Here is a 15,145-nt window from a genome sequence, read left to right on the forward strand (position 1 = left end):
TTGGATGATTGGGCCGAAAGAAATCTGATGCAGTTCAACAAGGACAGGTGCAGAGTCCTGCACTTGGGACAGAAGAATCCCAAGCATTGTTATAGGCTGGGAACTGACTGGCTAAGCAGCAGTGCAGCGGAAAGGGATCTAAGGATTGCGGTGGATGAAAGGCTGGATATGAGTAAACAGTGTGCTCTTGTAGCCAAGTAGGCTGGCGGCATATTACAGTGGGTTAGGAGGAGCATTTCAAACAGGTCTAGAGAAGTAGTTGTTCCCCTCTATTTGGCATGGGTGAGGCCACATCTGGAATATTCTGTCCAGTTGTAGGGCCCCCAGTATAAAGAGGATATGGATGTACTGGAGCAGGTTCAGCAAAGGGCGAGAAGAATGGTAAGGGGCTGGAGCACATGACCTATGAGGAGAGGCTGAGGGATTTGCACCTGTTTAGTTTACAGAAGAGAAGACTGAGGGGTGCTTGAATAGCAACCTTCAACTTCCTGTAGGGGAGCTCTAAAGGTAATGGTGAGAAACTGTTCTCAGTGGTGTCAGATGGCAGAACAAGGAGCAATGGTCTGAAGTTAAAGAGGGAGAGGTGTAGGTTGGATATTAGGGAAAACTAGTTCACCAGGAGGGTGGTGAAGCATTGGAATGCGTTGCCTAGAGAGGTGGTGGATTCTCCATCCTTAGAGGTTTTTAAGTCCTGGCTTGACAAGGTCCTGGCTGGGATGACTTAGCTGGGGTTGATCCTGCTTGAAGCAGTGGTGAACTAGATGACATCCTGAGGTCCCTTCCAGCCCTATGATTCTAAAGTGGTGGTTTGTCATGAAGCTTAAAGAGATAGTGTTTCTAATGCAGTGAGAATCAGGCCATAAAACAGTAAACCTACTATGTACATGTAATCAGTGTACACTTACAGTTAATTTTATTAGCCTAATTTATTGAGAAAACAGCCTTTCTCAACTCAAGGTGTTCTGTCCATAACAGAAAGATCATCAACAAGCTAATTAAACAAATATAGTAGTCAAAAGAAACAGCCAATGAAGATTATTGTATCAGCACCTTATAACTCACTCTCAGATTTGGAAGATAATACAGGAAATTGTGGATAAGAACCCATTGTTGTTTTTGGCTATAGATAACAGTTGGCCATCTGTTGGAAAAGTAATGTGAAAAAACACATGATTTCCAATAAGAATGCATTTGGGGCAAATTTTCTTTCAAAATGTAGAGGAAGTAACTAGGGTCCCACCATTTTACATTTGATTCTGGCCATCAGGGAGGAATTGGCATCTGAAAGTAGGAGGCAATTGGAGTGAGAGTTGTGAAGGGGATATGATTCTAGGGAACGGGAGGAGTGAGAGCAGCAGAATAAGGACAAAGGATTTAGATAACTGGCAAGTAAGATTTTATGGGATGTATCAGAGGGGTAGCTGACTTAGTCTGTATCTTCAAAAACCAGAAGTTGTCCTGTGGCACCTTACAGACTAACGGATATTTTGGAGCATAAGCTTTTGTGGGCAAAGACCCGTTAATGCTCCAAAATATGTTAGTCTGTACGGTGCCACAGGACTTCTTGTTGATTGGGGGAAGAAAATATAAGGGAAAAGAGATCAGGGGAGCTAGCTGTTTCTCAAGGAGATAATATGAACGGCACAACTGCAAACTTGGTCTCGCCACAGCACAGAGGATTGGATGTAGTTTTCACACAGTGCCTTGCAAACCTACATTTCTGTGATGACCAAGATTAATTATAATAGTTGTGAGACTCATGTGTAATAATTATTTCCTTTATTGAAATGTCTAATTAACATGCAAGTCATGGTTTCTGTAGGAGGCTGAGTAGCAGGAGTTGGAACACCTGCTTTGCGTTCCTATCTATGCCACTAACTCCCTAAGGCACGCACACTGTAAGCAACGTACCTCACATCAGCTTTTTCATCTCTAAAATGGAGCCTATTCTACTATCACATGAACAATAAAATAAAAGTTGTGACTTGAGCAGAATTTCTCCAAGTCACCTTAGCCAAGAGAATAGGTTCTCTCATTGTCCCGTATTTGCTTTTTCAAAATCATTCAAAAATTTCACGTGAATCATGTTGCTTGTGGTATTCTGTTATTTTTAGCTACAGTATCAACCAGAAAGTGAAAGTATGCACCGAGGGCAAAAACATCCAGATAGACTGGGATTGAGTGCAAGTATGGAATAGTCTAATAAACACACTAAACCATTTCAGATCTTAAATGATTATAATTATAAAGTAACCTATATTTCATGTGCAAGTGGAATACTGGCAAATCAGATGTCACTTGAACAATGTGGCTGCTTATATCAAATAGCAATATTTGTTGTTATAACAGCATCAAACCAGGGATGAGATTTGTCCACGTCTCACTTCTTTTCCTACTTCAGGTCTCCTACGCTTATTCTTCCACTGTTGATGAAGTTGCTAGAACAGGGAATGTTTCACATATAACTGAGTTAGGAGTAGTATAAAATATAGATTATCTTAAGATAAGGATGAAAATGTGCTTGGAATCAAACACTGAAGCAGGTTATGACTGCTGAAATGGCATAGTACATGAGCTAGGTTCAGGGGCCAAGCACAGCTGCTTTTACCATCCGCAGATCATGAGACAGATTGTATCACTGCATTTCTGGCATAAGTTAAGGCAGTGTGGAGCTATGTTGCCATAGTGGAAGCTCTGAGATGCTGTCTTATCCAGACGTTAATTAACGTCTGAGCTTATTGGCATGTGGTGGGGAGTGTATACGTGGTCATTTCTCCTCTTCATTTTGAAGAGAATTTAGTCACGGAGTGCTGAGAGTGTCCCAGTATTCCCTCAAGTGGAAGAATTATTACTGTGTCTACCCTTTGAGCAGAAAACAGGAAAAGTGGCAGCATGCCTTGTGCTTCACAGCTGCACTAGTGTCAGGTATAATCTAACCTACATTTGTCTTTGAAACAGAGCTTACATACTGCATTAGTGGTTCCCATAGACATGCCTATAAAATTCTTGACAAACAACACGGCTTTTTCCTTATCATTTTGTTAGTCTTTAAAGTGCTACATTTCTGCTGTTTTGTTTTGTTTTATCCTTAGTAAGCATGGTGTGCTTGTTTACAAATGGTGCTTCACACTTACGGTTAACATCTCTCTTGGTATGGAGCACACCTTTGACTAAAGCCATTCTGCTGGTTCTTGGAAGTCTTTCTTAGCTCACACATATGAATTTGTATTTGTTTTAAAGAAAATACCATGTTTGCCATTTATTACTTGCTCCAGCTATATTTGTATGAACACAGCTGGCAATCTAATCTCAGGCTGTTGGTGGTTAATTAAGTTAGACAAATACCTACTCTCCACAGATATATCGTTGCTTTTCTGTTATGCTGGAGCTGCAAGAATTGAATTAGGAATTAATTGCCTTTTTACTGCCCTGGCAGCTTTTGTTATATTAAACCAGACAGTTATTGGCCTGCTTTAGTTCCTCTTAACCCCTCCAGTGCTTGCAATAAAATAGTACAACGTTCTGTATGCAGATACTTGCATCACTTGCCGCATAGACCCTGGCTGCCCTGGTAAAAAAAAAAAAAAAAAAAAAATCTCACTAAATATCTTGGCTCTGACTTTTACCTAGTATAACTGAGATATTTTCTTGTAAGCCAATGGAGTTATACCCATTCACACCAGCTGAGGATCTGGTAATTAATATGTTAAATAAGGTGCAACAAAAATGGCTTGATAGATGAATGTAGGTGACTCTTACAAAGTACAAGTAAACATCAGTGGTCTGAGCATTGGCGTGCTAAACCCAGGGTTGGGAGTTTAATCCTTGAGGGGGCCATTTAGGGATGTAGGGCAAATAGATTTAAAAAAATTTGTCGGGGATGGTGCTTGGTTCTCCAATGATTGCAGGGGACTGGACAGAATGACCTCTCAAGGTCCTTTCCAGTTGTATGAGATAGGTATATCTCTATATTGGTATCAGTGGCCTGTTTAACATCTGATCCTACTTCATACCATCTTTTGTACCAAATGATTACAGAATGGGTAGTAGTGATGGGATGTTCAGACCGCACACTGGAGTGGACAGGGCAACTCCGGGTCCACGCAGCTGTACCTTCTCAAACACTCAGTGTATGCACAGGTATCAGGAAGAGCTGAAAAGGGGAGTGGAGTAACTTGCTTACAGGCAGCCAGGGGAGGTGAGCAGATCTACATTCTGAAACTATCCAAAAGGAGCCCTTCTGGGCCCCATTGTTACTGATAGTCTCTCCGACCTGCTGAGGGAAAAGGGCTCTGGATATATTCAAGGCTGGATATTTTAATTTAGGTTGCTTAAAAGTTTTGGATTTCCCTCTTGATTAGGGAGGCCAATAGGAAGGGATAAAAGGGGAATGGCATTTCACAGCACTAGATGCAGTTATCAAGCCTTTGGGCCCCAGATTTGAACCTAGTGTCGTGTGTTCCTTTACCCACCTCCTAATGGGTCTGGAGGCAAAAGAAATGCAGAGACTCATACCTAATAAGGTACCACATCTCAGAGAGTCTCACATCTGGGACTTTGGGCAGGTGAAGCCTAAAGCTCCTTGCAGGGAAGCAGAACTAACACACTGCTGGACTTTTGACATACCACGGAACAGTAACAGAGAGGTAGCCATGTTAGTCTGTATTCTAACAGAACAAACCACCAGTCACAAAGCACTTTAAAGACTAACAGAATACTTTATTAGGTGATGAACTTCCATGGGACAGACCCACTTCTTCAGATGACAGTGGATCTGTCCCACCACGGAAGCTCAACACCTAATAGATTATTTTGTTGGTCTTTAAAGTACTTCGTGACTGCTGGTTTGTTTGTTTGGTTTTTATGACCTGGAACAGATGGACACAATTTGTGTCCATGCTGGAGAAGCAAGCTGCAACGTTAGGCAGGCCACCACAAGGCTGGAGTGGCTATCAATGTGGCATGCCAAGGTGGAAGAGCATTTCTCGCATCTTCACTGACCACTAGGTGGCACCTATGGAGAGTAGACTTCATCACAGTAGCCTGTTAACTTTGCCACATTTCTTTGAGCCTGAGGAAACCTCCTCTGGACTTCAACTATTATATCCCACTTAAAATACTCAGGTTGTTCTTCTGTAATAACTGTCTTTCTAGACCACAAAATTATGCTGTCACCTTTGTTTATGTCTTCGTTTACCTGTTTGACCAGGGCTTATTACTACTTTTTTATATATAACGCACCTAACAGAGTCAGTGTAGTGAAGATTTATCTAAACTAAATTGAAATCCTAATTATATTCATAAGATCTAATTCCTTGACATTTTGCTGTATTGCACATGACATCCTAGATACAGGAGCCAGAACAGCAGTAATGATTTATGGTAAGCCAATGGAGATATGTATAGCTATAAAACTTTCTTGGCTCTTACAACTTTCTTTTTAACAGGTCTATATGTTATTGATTTGCTTTAAGCATGCCTATATACCGTAGAGTACTGTAGTAATAATTCTTGCCGACGGACTACTTGGCTTCCCATCACTTGTATCTGCATCTAATGTCTCAGTCTTGATTTATCTTTCTTTGCTAACCTGATTCATCTATTGCTGATGGTCAGTTTGCCTTTACTGCAGATTGTATTAAAGTACTGTATGCAGACCCTTTGGCTGTGGCTGCACTTACAAAAAACTTCAAAATGACCATGCTAATGGCCAAATCGAAGAATACTAGTGAGGTGCTGAAATGAATATTCAGCACCTCATTAGCATGCCACCAGCCACGGCACTTTGAAAGTGCTGCAGTTCGTTCGCCTGTGGCTCATCTACACGGGGATCCTGTTCAAAAGGACCCTGCAAATATCAAAATCCCCTTATTCCAATCAGCTGATAGCATGGCCGTTTTGCAGTTTTTTGTAAGTGTAGACACAGCCTTTATGAAGTCAGCCTTTCCAATTTCTGTGCAGATAACAGTAATGATGCACCTGAAGGAGGAATTATTATTCGGTATTTCAGCCTCTATTGTGGTCAAAACAGTCCTCACTATTGTCATTATAAATAAATCCTGGCCATCTGTTCTATTGTAAATCCCTGGGTTTTAGCATTTGTAAGGACTGTAAAACCTCACTTCAAGCTAAAACTTGATTTATGAGGCTAAATGTCTAGGAAGGATGTGAACTTATCTGGACACATTTTAGTAGGCAATAAATTGGCAGCTCCAGCACTAGTATTCTACATACGGTGTAAATTACAAAGACAAATGGTAGGACCAGAGTAAAGAACATTGTACCTTTGTCCTGTGCAAGCAGTGGACCAGATGGAAGCAATAGAAATCAGGTGGACATCTTGCATCTGGAATAGTTCCCAAGTAGGCCATTCATGAGGGTTATGTGCATTTGAAAGAGGTGGTGGGTAAAACAGTGATTGATTTGGAGATGAAAATAAAACAAAATAAAACCAGTTAAATAATTGCGGGAAATGGCCGCTGATATGAATGTGAATGGTTACACACGATACAAGGACTTTAAGTAATTTTATACTCTATTTGTTAGAGATGTTAAAGTTTGGAGTATCCCACTCTAAGTAATGGAGTACCTCTGGGATGGGGTAGGAAATGCCTCCCCGTTGCTCTGGGCATTTCTTCTTATGGTATACGCAGTGTGTCTCAGGTGGCACGTAACCATGATTCATCAACAAATTTGGTTCATTAGTTGAATCATTCGCTTCCCCAACCTGGGCTGGGTACTGACAGGGAGCACAATGTGAATTGACCCCTGCACATTACATCTCCGTGCAAGGGAAAACATCTGCAAAAGGGGTGAGGGGGGATGCAGACATAGCTTTCATGGTTTTAGATGGCTCAGACTTCGTGCTCTGAGAAGTTTGCTCCCACATATGGGGATCAGAAGAAGCAATTATTGGGAACATGTTAGGGTTGTTGTTAGCTTTAACTGTTCTTTCTTTACTAATATCATCATCTTTATTGCCATCTCTGAAAACTAAATAATATACCAACTCATTAGTTATGGAATGGGGTTTTTAGTACTCTTGGCCCATTCAAACAATAAACAAACCCATGAACAAAAGCAACTCTATCTCAGATGTGACAGCTACCAATGCATATGTCAACTGAGCTGTGAATCAGCATAGGCAAGTTTATTCTTGATTCTGCCACTGATTTGACTGCATTACCTCGGATAAGTCACTTAGCTGTCTTACGGACAAGGAAACAGAAATCCAAAAAGATTACTGCTTATCCAGCTTCAAGAAGCACAGTGACATCTCTGGATTCTAAGTGCCATTGAAGAGCTAAGCAATCTTTCCTAATTTTCATGTGGAAAATGTGAGTGGTAGTTCCCTTTATCCGTTTTCCCACTAGGACAGCTGAAATCCAAGTGAAACATCGGGTTCTTCTTTGAGTGATTGCTCATGTCCATTCCAAGTTGGGTGTGCACATGCGCACACCCCATTGCCAGAAGCTTTTTGCCCTAGTCAGTAGCCATAGGGTCGGTGCGGCGCCCCCTGGAGTGGTACAGATGTGGCGACCAATATATGTACTGCCCAACCTGACCTCTCTCAGTTCCTTCTTGTCCCGCTGCCACTTGTTGGAGCTCTTGCTTTCCCTGCTCAAATCTTTAGCTAGTAGCCTATTGTAGTGTAAGTTGTTCTTGAAGATATGTAAATAGTTTAGTACTTGATAACTAGTCTTAGTGTTCTAACTAATAGCCGAAGAGGGGCTTTCCATTCCCCTTGGCACCTCTGTGCTGGGAAACACCTGGCTCCCCAGGCTTTAAGACTTGTTCAGAATGCAGCAAGCACAAGCCAAAACGTGACCCCCATTCAGCCTGTTTGATTTGCTTGGGGGAAGGACACTTGCATGATCGCTGTCCTATTTGTAAGGCCTTTAAGTCCAGAACTTTAAAAGATAGGGCCCAATGCCTTAAAGTCCTCTTAATGGAGGCAGCTGTTAAGCCTCAAGGGTCTCCTGCAGGAGCAGAGAATGAAGCCTTCTTGGTGCAAAGTGCACCAGCACCATCAACCACAGTGCCGCCTAAGGACTCCCAGCACCGAGAGCAGGTACAGGCACTGTCACCTTCTCCGCGCCATAGGAGTCAATCTCTGGTGTCGATGAAGAGGAGACGACACGAGAGGTATCGCTCGCTGAAGAAATAGGGCAGCCTCAAGTTTAAGGCTTTGGCGCATACTGCTGAAGGGTGGGAGATGCATCCATTGAAGCTGGTGCAGAGTGGGAGCTCACAGGTGCTGGACTTGTCCTCAACACTAGAAGCATTTCGAGGGGTACAAGGACTGCTACAGATGATGGTGCCGGGTCCTTCTCTGTCTATGGAGGACAGGCACTATAGCTCTGAAATGGAGCGATTGTGGCTCCTGGACATGACAGCAGCACCACGTTGCTCACGTCGATGCCAGCACTGACACCGTATTCAGTGCCAACCCACAGACTGTGGGCCAGTTTCAGGTGCCCTGTACTCTGGCACTGGCACCGGCTCCGCCGCACATGACATTGGCGCCAACTCCGATGGCCCTGCTGTGGTCATCCGCCTCTGAATCAGCATTGCATTCAGAGTCTTTCTACTCAAGCTCTGGATGGAGCGGGAGCTTGAGAAGGTCGCACCATAGCCATTGCAGACACTGTAGTCATCACTTGGACAATACGGGTTGGCTGCCGGCTTAGCAGGCAACTCAGCAGTGGCCCTTTTAGACCCCGTGGGCGTTCCACGAGATGCAAGCCAAGCCACTGAAGTATGTTTCATGGTACTGGTGGCCCCGCTGACCCCATGCTTGGCACTGTTGGCATCACTGGGCACCACACCACTGGAACAAAGACAGGAAGCAGTGGTCATAATGGGGCTGCCTGCTTCTGCCTCATCAGCGTGGATCTCAGCAGCATCAGCGGCACCATCACAGTGGGACTGGACCCCTTTGGTGGTGCCGCCATCTGTAATTGTACCTCCAGTGCTGATGGGGCAGGCACCAGCCCAGGCATCGGCACTGACCCAACAGCAGGGAGTGGTAACTGGGCCGTCTGTGCCTCCTGTGGTAGGGTTTTCAGGCCAGCGCAGCGCAGCCTATGGTGTCCCCCGGTTTGCCCATAATTTCCATGGTGGTCAAGTGCCTGAACAGATCATTACTGCCCTTCCCCTCCAAATAGAGGTGCAAGGGCAACCATCATCTTCCTCCCTGGATGAAGCAGTGGCAGATTCATCGGCCTCACTTGTGCTGGAGGATGGCAGGGCTTTTCAACAGCTCCTAAGGAGAGTGGCCCAAAATTTGGGGGTGCAAGCGGAGGGGGTCCAGGATGAAATGGACCCTGTCATGGACATTTTGTCCTCTGCAAGCTCCACCAGGGTGGCTCTGCCCATAAGCAAAACAACTGCCACTACAGCCTGGTGGACCCCTGCTGCTGCCCTTCCTACAGCCTGTAGGAATGAGAGATGGTACTTTGTCCCATCCCAGAGCAATTAACATTTGTTCACGCACCCCCCAACCTTACTCCCTGATAGTGGACCCTGCTGGCCATAGGAGTCGTGTCTACACGTGCACGCTATATCGAAGTAGCGGCACTAACTTCGAAATAGCGCCCGTCACGGCTACACGCGTCGGGCGCTATTTCGAAGTTAACTTCGACATTGGGCGGCGAGACGTCGAAGTCGCTATCCTCATCAGGAGATGGGGATAGCGCCCTACTTCGACGTTCAACGTCGAAGTAGGGACCGTGTAGTCATTGCGCGTCCCGCAACTTCGAAATAGTGGGGTCCGCCATGGCGGCCATCAGCTGAGGGGTTGAGAGACGCGCTCTCTCGAGCCCCTGCGGGGCTCTATGGTCACCGTGGGCAGCAGCCGTTAGCCCAGGGCTTCTGGCTGCTGCTGCGGCAGCTGGGGATCCATGCTGCAGGCACAGGGTCTGCAACCAGTTGTCGGCTCTGTGTATCTTGTGTTGTTTAGTGCAACTGTGTCTGGGAGGGGCCCTTTAAGGGAGCGGCTTGCTGTTGAGTCCGCCCTGTGACCCTGTCTGCAGCTGTGCCTGGCACCCTTATTTCGATGTGTGCTACTTTGGCGTGTAGACGTTCCCTCGCAGCACCTATTTCGATGTGGTGCTGCGCAACGTCGAAGTTGAACATCGACGTTGCGAGCCCTGGAGGACGTGTAGACGTTACTCATCGAAATAGCCTATTTCGATGTTGCTACATCGAAATAAGCTATTTCGATGTAGGCTTCACGTGTAGACGTAGCCAGGGAGCGTTAAGGATTCTAGGGTCACTCCCCAAAAAATAGAGAAGCTAAACGCTTGGACCTCTGTGGGAGGAAGGTCTATTCAACGGGAGGGTTGCAATCAAGAATTACTAACCAGCAGCATCTGGTTAGCAGGTCTGCTTATAATACAGTCAGTACCCTGTCTAGGTTCTCTGAAATGGTGCCACCTAAAGCCAAGCAGGACTTCACAGCCATGGTGGAAGAGAACAAACTGATTTCAAGGGCGGTTCTGCACGCAGCATTGGATGCTGCAGACGCTGCCATGAGGGTTGCGGCCTCTGGCGTGACAATGTGCACAGGGTCTTGGTTGCAGGTTTCCAGCCTGCCTCATGAGGTCCAGCAGATGGTCCAGAACCTCCCCTTTGACGGTCCTACCCTATTTTCAGATAAGACAGAAAAAAGACTGCATAGTCTGAAAGACTCGAGGGCCACCCTCCGCCTGTTGGTCTTGAATACACCTGCCAGCCAATACAGGCTTTTTAACCCCCGTCCTCAGCAAAGACCGTTTCCACAGCCACAAAGGAATGGCATTAGAAGGTGGAACAAGATGGGCAGAAGATGTTCAGGGCCACCAGAAGGGCCCACAGTGACCCAAGCTGCAGTTTTGATGGCATAGTTGGGAGCATTGAATTGATCTTACCTACTCCAGCGTCCCCACTTTTTTCTTTCTGCTTATCCCCCTTTTGCCCTGCAGCATCTCCACACCAGTGGGTCCAGTGTACGGTAGAGGGGGAACGCACCATTCAGTTCTCTTCCTACACCCGCTTCCCCACCCGCTCCCTGCCCCTCACCGGGGACCCCTCTCACAAGATCCTGTTACGGCAGGAATTGCAATCCCTCCTGGGCTCTGTGGCTATAGACGAAGTTCCTCACAGGTTCAGCAGACAGGGGTTTTATTCCCGCTATTTCCTAATTCCAAAACCAAAGCAGGGCTTGAGACCCATCCTGGACCTAAGAGGGTTTAACGAGTTCGTGAAAAAGATAAAATTTCGTATGATATCTCATACTCCAGATGCTGGAGTAGGGGGATTGGTTTGCGGCTCTTGATTTACAGGATGCATATTTCAGTCAAACCTCCTCCCAGGAGGTTTCTCAGGTTCATGGCAGATGGGAACCATTATCAGTTCACAGTCCTGCCTTTCGATCTGTCTGCGGCCCCAAGTGCATGGCGGTAGTAGCAGCACACCTACACAGGCAAGGGGTGCAGCTGTTCCCGCACCTGGATGACTGGCTAGGTAAGGGTCATTCCAGGGAGCAGGTGATTCAGCATGTACAGTTGATCCATCAAACCTTTGTAAGCCTCGGTCTCTTGATCAACGAAGCAAAGTCGGCATTGGTCCCATCTCAATCAATGGAGTTTGTAGGGGCACGATTGGACTCCAGGTGTGCCAGGGCTTTCCTGCCGGACAAAAGGTTCAGGTCCAGGGGGGCCATCATCTGAGACATCCTGGCAGTTCCCATCACAATGGCCAGGTGCTGCCTACGTTTGTGGCATGTGGCAGCATGCACCTTCGTGGTACAGCCCAGCAGGTTAAGGATGCACCCTACAGCTAAGGCTGTCATCAGTGGATTGCCCTGTAAGAGATAGTTTAAACTTGGTGGTTACGGTGCCGACATGGACTTTATTGACCCTGCACTGGTGGTTAGAGGAGGGGATCGTACTCACAGGAGTCCTTTTTGCCCCTCAACAGCCTTCACTTTCTCTAGTAGTAGAGGCTTCGAACTGGGGGGTGGGGAGCACACGTGGGTCAGCTACGAACCCAGGTTCTTTGGAGTATGTTGGACCTTTGGCTCCACATAAACGTGAGGGAGCTCAGGGCCATCGGACTAGCATACGTGAATTTCAAGGCCAATCCGATAGGACATTTCATGTCAGTCAGTGCAGACAACACGACAGCAATGTACCGTATCAACAAACGGGTGCACACTCCTCTCCCCTGTGCCACAAGGCCATGATGCTCTGGGACTTCTGCCTACAGCACATCATCATGCTGCAGGCCCTTTACCTGCCAGGTGTGCACAATTCACTGGCAGACCAACTCAGCAGGTCCTTTACGGATCATGAGTGGTCTCTCCACCCGGAGGTTGTTCATTCTATTTTCCTACGGTGGGGGGTATCCCCAGGTAGACCTGTTCACCTCCCACCTCAGTGTGAAATGCAGGATGTTTTGCTACTACCGCCATCAGAGCCCGCGGTCCTGGGCGGACGCCTTCAGTGTCCTGTGATCAGGCAGGCTGATGTATGCGTTCCCTCAGATCCCGCTAGTTCACAAGGTCCTCCTCAAGATTCACTCAGAAGGGGCATTGATTATCTTGGTGGCACCGGCTTGGGCCCATGAGCACTGGTACTCAACCCTCTGTACCTGTCAAGCCGCAAGTCGATGACGTGGCTGAACCTGCTGAGTCAGCAGGAGGAGAGGCTGCACCATCCTAGTCTTCAGTCACTGCACCTCAAAGCATGGATGCTCCGCAGCTGAGGGGTCAGGAGCTGGCCTGTTCAGATCCCATAAAGGAAGTGGTGTTAAATAGTAGAAAACTCTCCGCGGGGGTGACTTATTTGGCTAAGTGGAAAAGGTTTTTAGTGTCAGTGTCTCACAGGGGAGTATCTCCCTCACAAGCCCCCATCCCATTGATTTTAGATGACCTATGGGGTCTGATACAGGAGGACTTGTCCCTCTCCTCGGTTAGGGTGTGCTTAGCTGCTATCACAGCCTTTCACCTGGGTCATGGAAAGTCTTCTGTGTTCTCAGACCCCATCATCAAAAGGTTTCTCAAAGGTTTAGAAAGAATCAAGCCCCAGGTTTGGGCACCACTGCCCCTATGGGATCTCAATTTGGTATTAGTCCACCTTATAGGGGCCCCCTTTGAACCTCTGGCTACCTGCTCCCTGCTGTTTTCAAGCTACAAAACAGCATTTTTGGTGGCAGTCATCTCAGACAGGAGGGTATGTGAGTTGAGGGCACTTCTTGTATACAGTGTTTCACAGGGATAAGGTTAGGCTGAGACCTCACCCTGCGTATTTACCTAAGGTGGTCTCTGCGTTTCATGTTAACCAAGAAATTTCCCTACAGGTGTTTTACCCAAAGCCCCATGCCTCCCCAAGGGAGAAATGTTACATACCTTGGATGTTAGGAGGGCGCTGGCCTTCTATATGGGTAGGACTAAGCCGTTTAGAAGAATGCAGCAACTCTTTGTGGCAGTTGCTGATAGGATGAAGGGCCTTCCGTTCTCCTCGCAGCAGATTTCCTCCTGGATAGTGACGTGCATCAAGGAGTGTTACAAGGTTGCAGGGGTTCCTCCCCCTCTGGTTAGGGCACATTCCACGAGAGCACAGGCATCCTCTGTGGCATATTTGGCGCAGGTGCCTATCCAGGACATCTGTAGGGCGGCCACCTGGGCCTCAGTTCATATGTTTACAGCACATTACACTTTGATGCAACACGCACGGGAAGACGCTGCAGTGGGCAGGGCTGTCCTGCAGTCCATTTGGGGCTTCAACCCCACCTCCTAGGCATTGGCTTGTATTCACCCAACTTGGAATGGACATGAGCAGTCACTCAAAGAATAAAAGACAGTTACCTCTTCTGTAACTGGTGTTCAAGATGTGTTGCTTATGTCCATTCCAAAACCCTCCCGCCTTCTCCACTGTCAGAGTAGCTGGCAAGAAGGAACTGAGTCGGGGGTGGGTTTGGGTGGTGCATATATTGGTCGCCATATCAGCACCATTTCGGGGGCGCCGCACCAACCCTATGTACTGGCTAGGGCATAAATCTTCCAGCAACTGGGCGTGCGCCTGCTCATGCCCAACTTGGAATGGACATGAGCAACACATCATGAAGAACACCAGTTACAGAACAGGTAGCTGTCTTTTTCTCGTCATGGGTGTGTGGTTGCTCCACAGGGAGTTAATGTGTGTTTGTTAACATGCAATACACAAGCTGCAATTAATAGTGTACACATGAGGTAACTGTAATTTTCATCACTGTGTGCACATAGGGGCTTGCTGTGTGCTAAAGGCGTGGCGTTCTCAAGGTGTATTACATGGGCATTATCTTTGTTTCTGAGTAGTGTGCATTCTGGGATTTTTCTTTCTGAACATGGTAGGATGAATAGAGGAAGCCAATGGAATTCTGAGACTTAGACTCAGTCTTCTTTTTAAAGTTCCATCATTCCATCCTCTCTATCCGATGCTTCCTCTCCTTCTGGGTAGGCTAACACCATTTTCAAATTGCTGTCTGCCAGCAGGGACCTGACACTGCACTGTGCTATTATGCTGACAACCATGAATGGCAGACACTGGGCTGGATTTCATTCTCAAAGTCATACAGGTTTTGGTTTTGGACTATGCCTGCCGCACCACCAACTCCCTGATATGGCAGCAGCAGATTCCTCCTGCCGCCCTGTCAGCTGTTAAACCAACCAAATTTAGTTTTACTGTTTCAGCAGCAGCAGGGCAGGGAGCCGCAGAGGAGTTAGCAACAGCAACATTCGGAGCCGCAAATGACTCCTTAAAGAGCCACATATGACTGTAGAGTGACAAGTTGCCGACCTCTGGTCTAACAGGATAAGATACACAGAGGGTGGATGAAGGAAATGTTATTCGTCTTTTACAGATAAGGAACTAAGGCACAGGTTAAATGACTAGGTGAAGATGCATCAAATGAGGGATCAGTTCCCATCTCTACCAGGCCTCTAGCTGAGTATATTAACCATAATCTTCCTCTTGCTTCCTCCCAAAAGTTCTGCTTACACTGGCAACTTGAGCTGGCAGCTAATTTCCTTCCCTCTTTATTTTTAGCCCTTTATCTCTTTTTTTCCAGGCATCAGGAAGCTCTTCCGGTGCTTCTCCACCACTACTGAGGAGCACATGGTGCA

General features: G+C 46.7%; 1 protein-coding gene across 1 annotated transcript in view; it reads left to right on the plus strand.

Annotated features, from left to right (window-relative positions):
* The window catches only part of MORC1 (MORC family CW-type zinc finger 1), a 138,747-nt gene that overhangs the window by 90,347 nt on the left and 33,255 nt on the right, over nt 1-15,145 (plus strand). The gene's annotated exons all lie outside the window — the stretch shown is intronic.

This window comes from Carettochelys insculpta, chromosome 1, assembly GCF_033958435.1.
Source record: "Carettochelys insculpta isolate YL-2023 chromosome 1, ASM3395843v1, whole genome shotgun sequence".
NCBI classification, from domain to species: Eukaryota; Metazoa; Chordata; order Testudines; family Carettochelyidae; genus Carettochelys; species Carettochelys insculpta.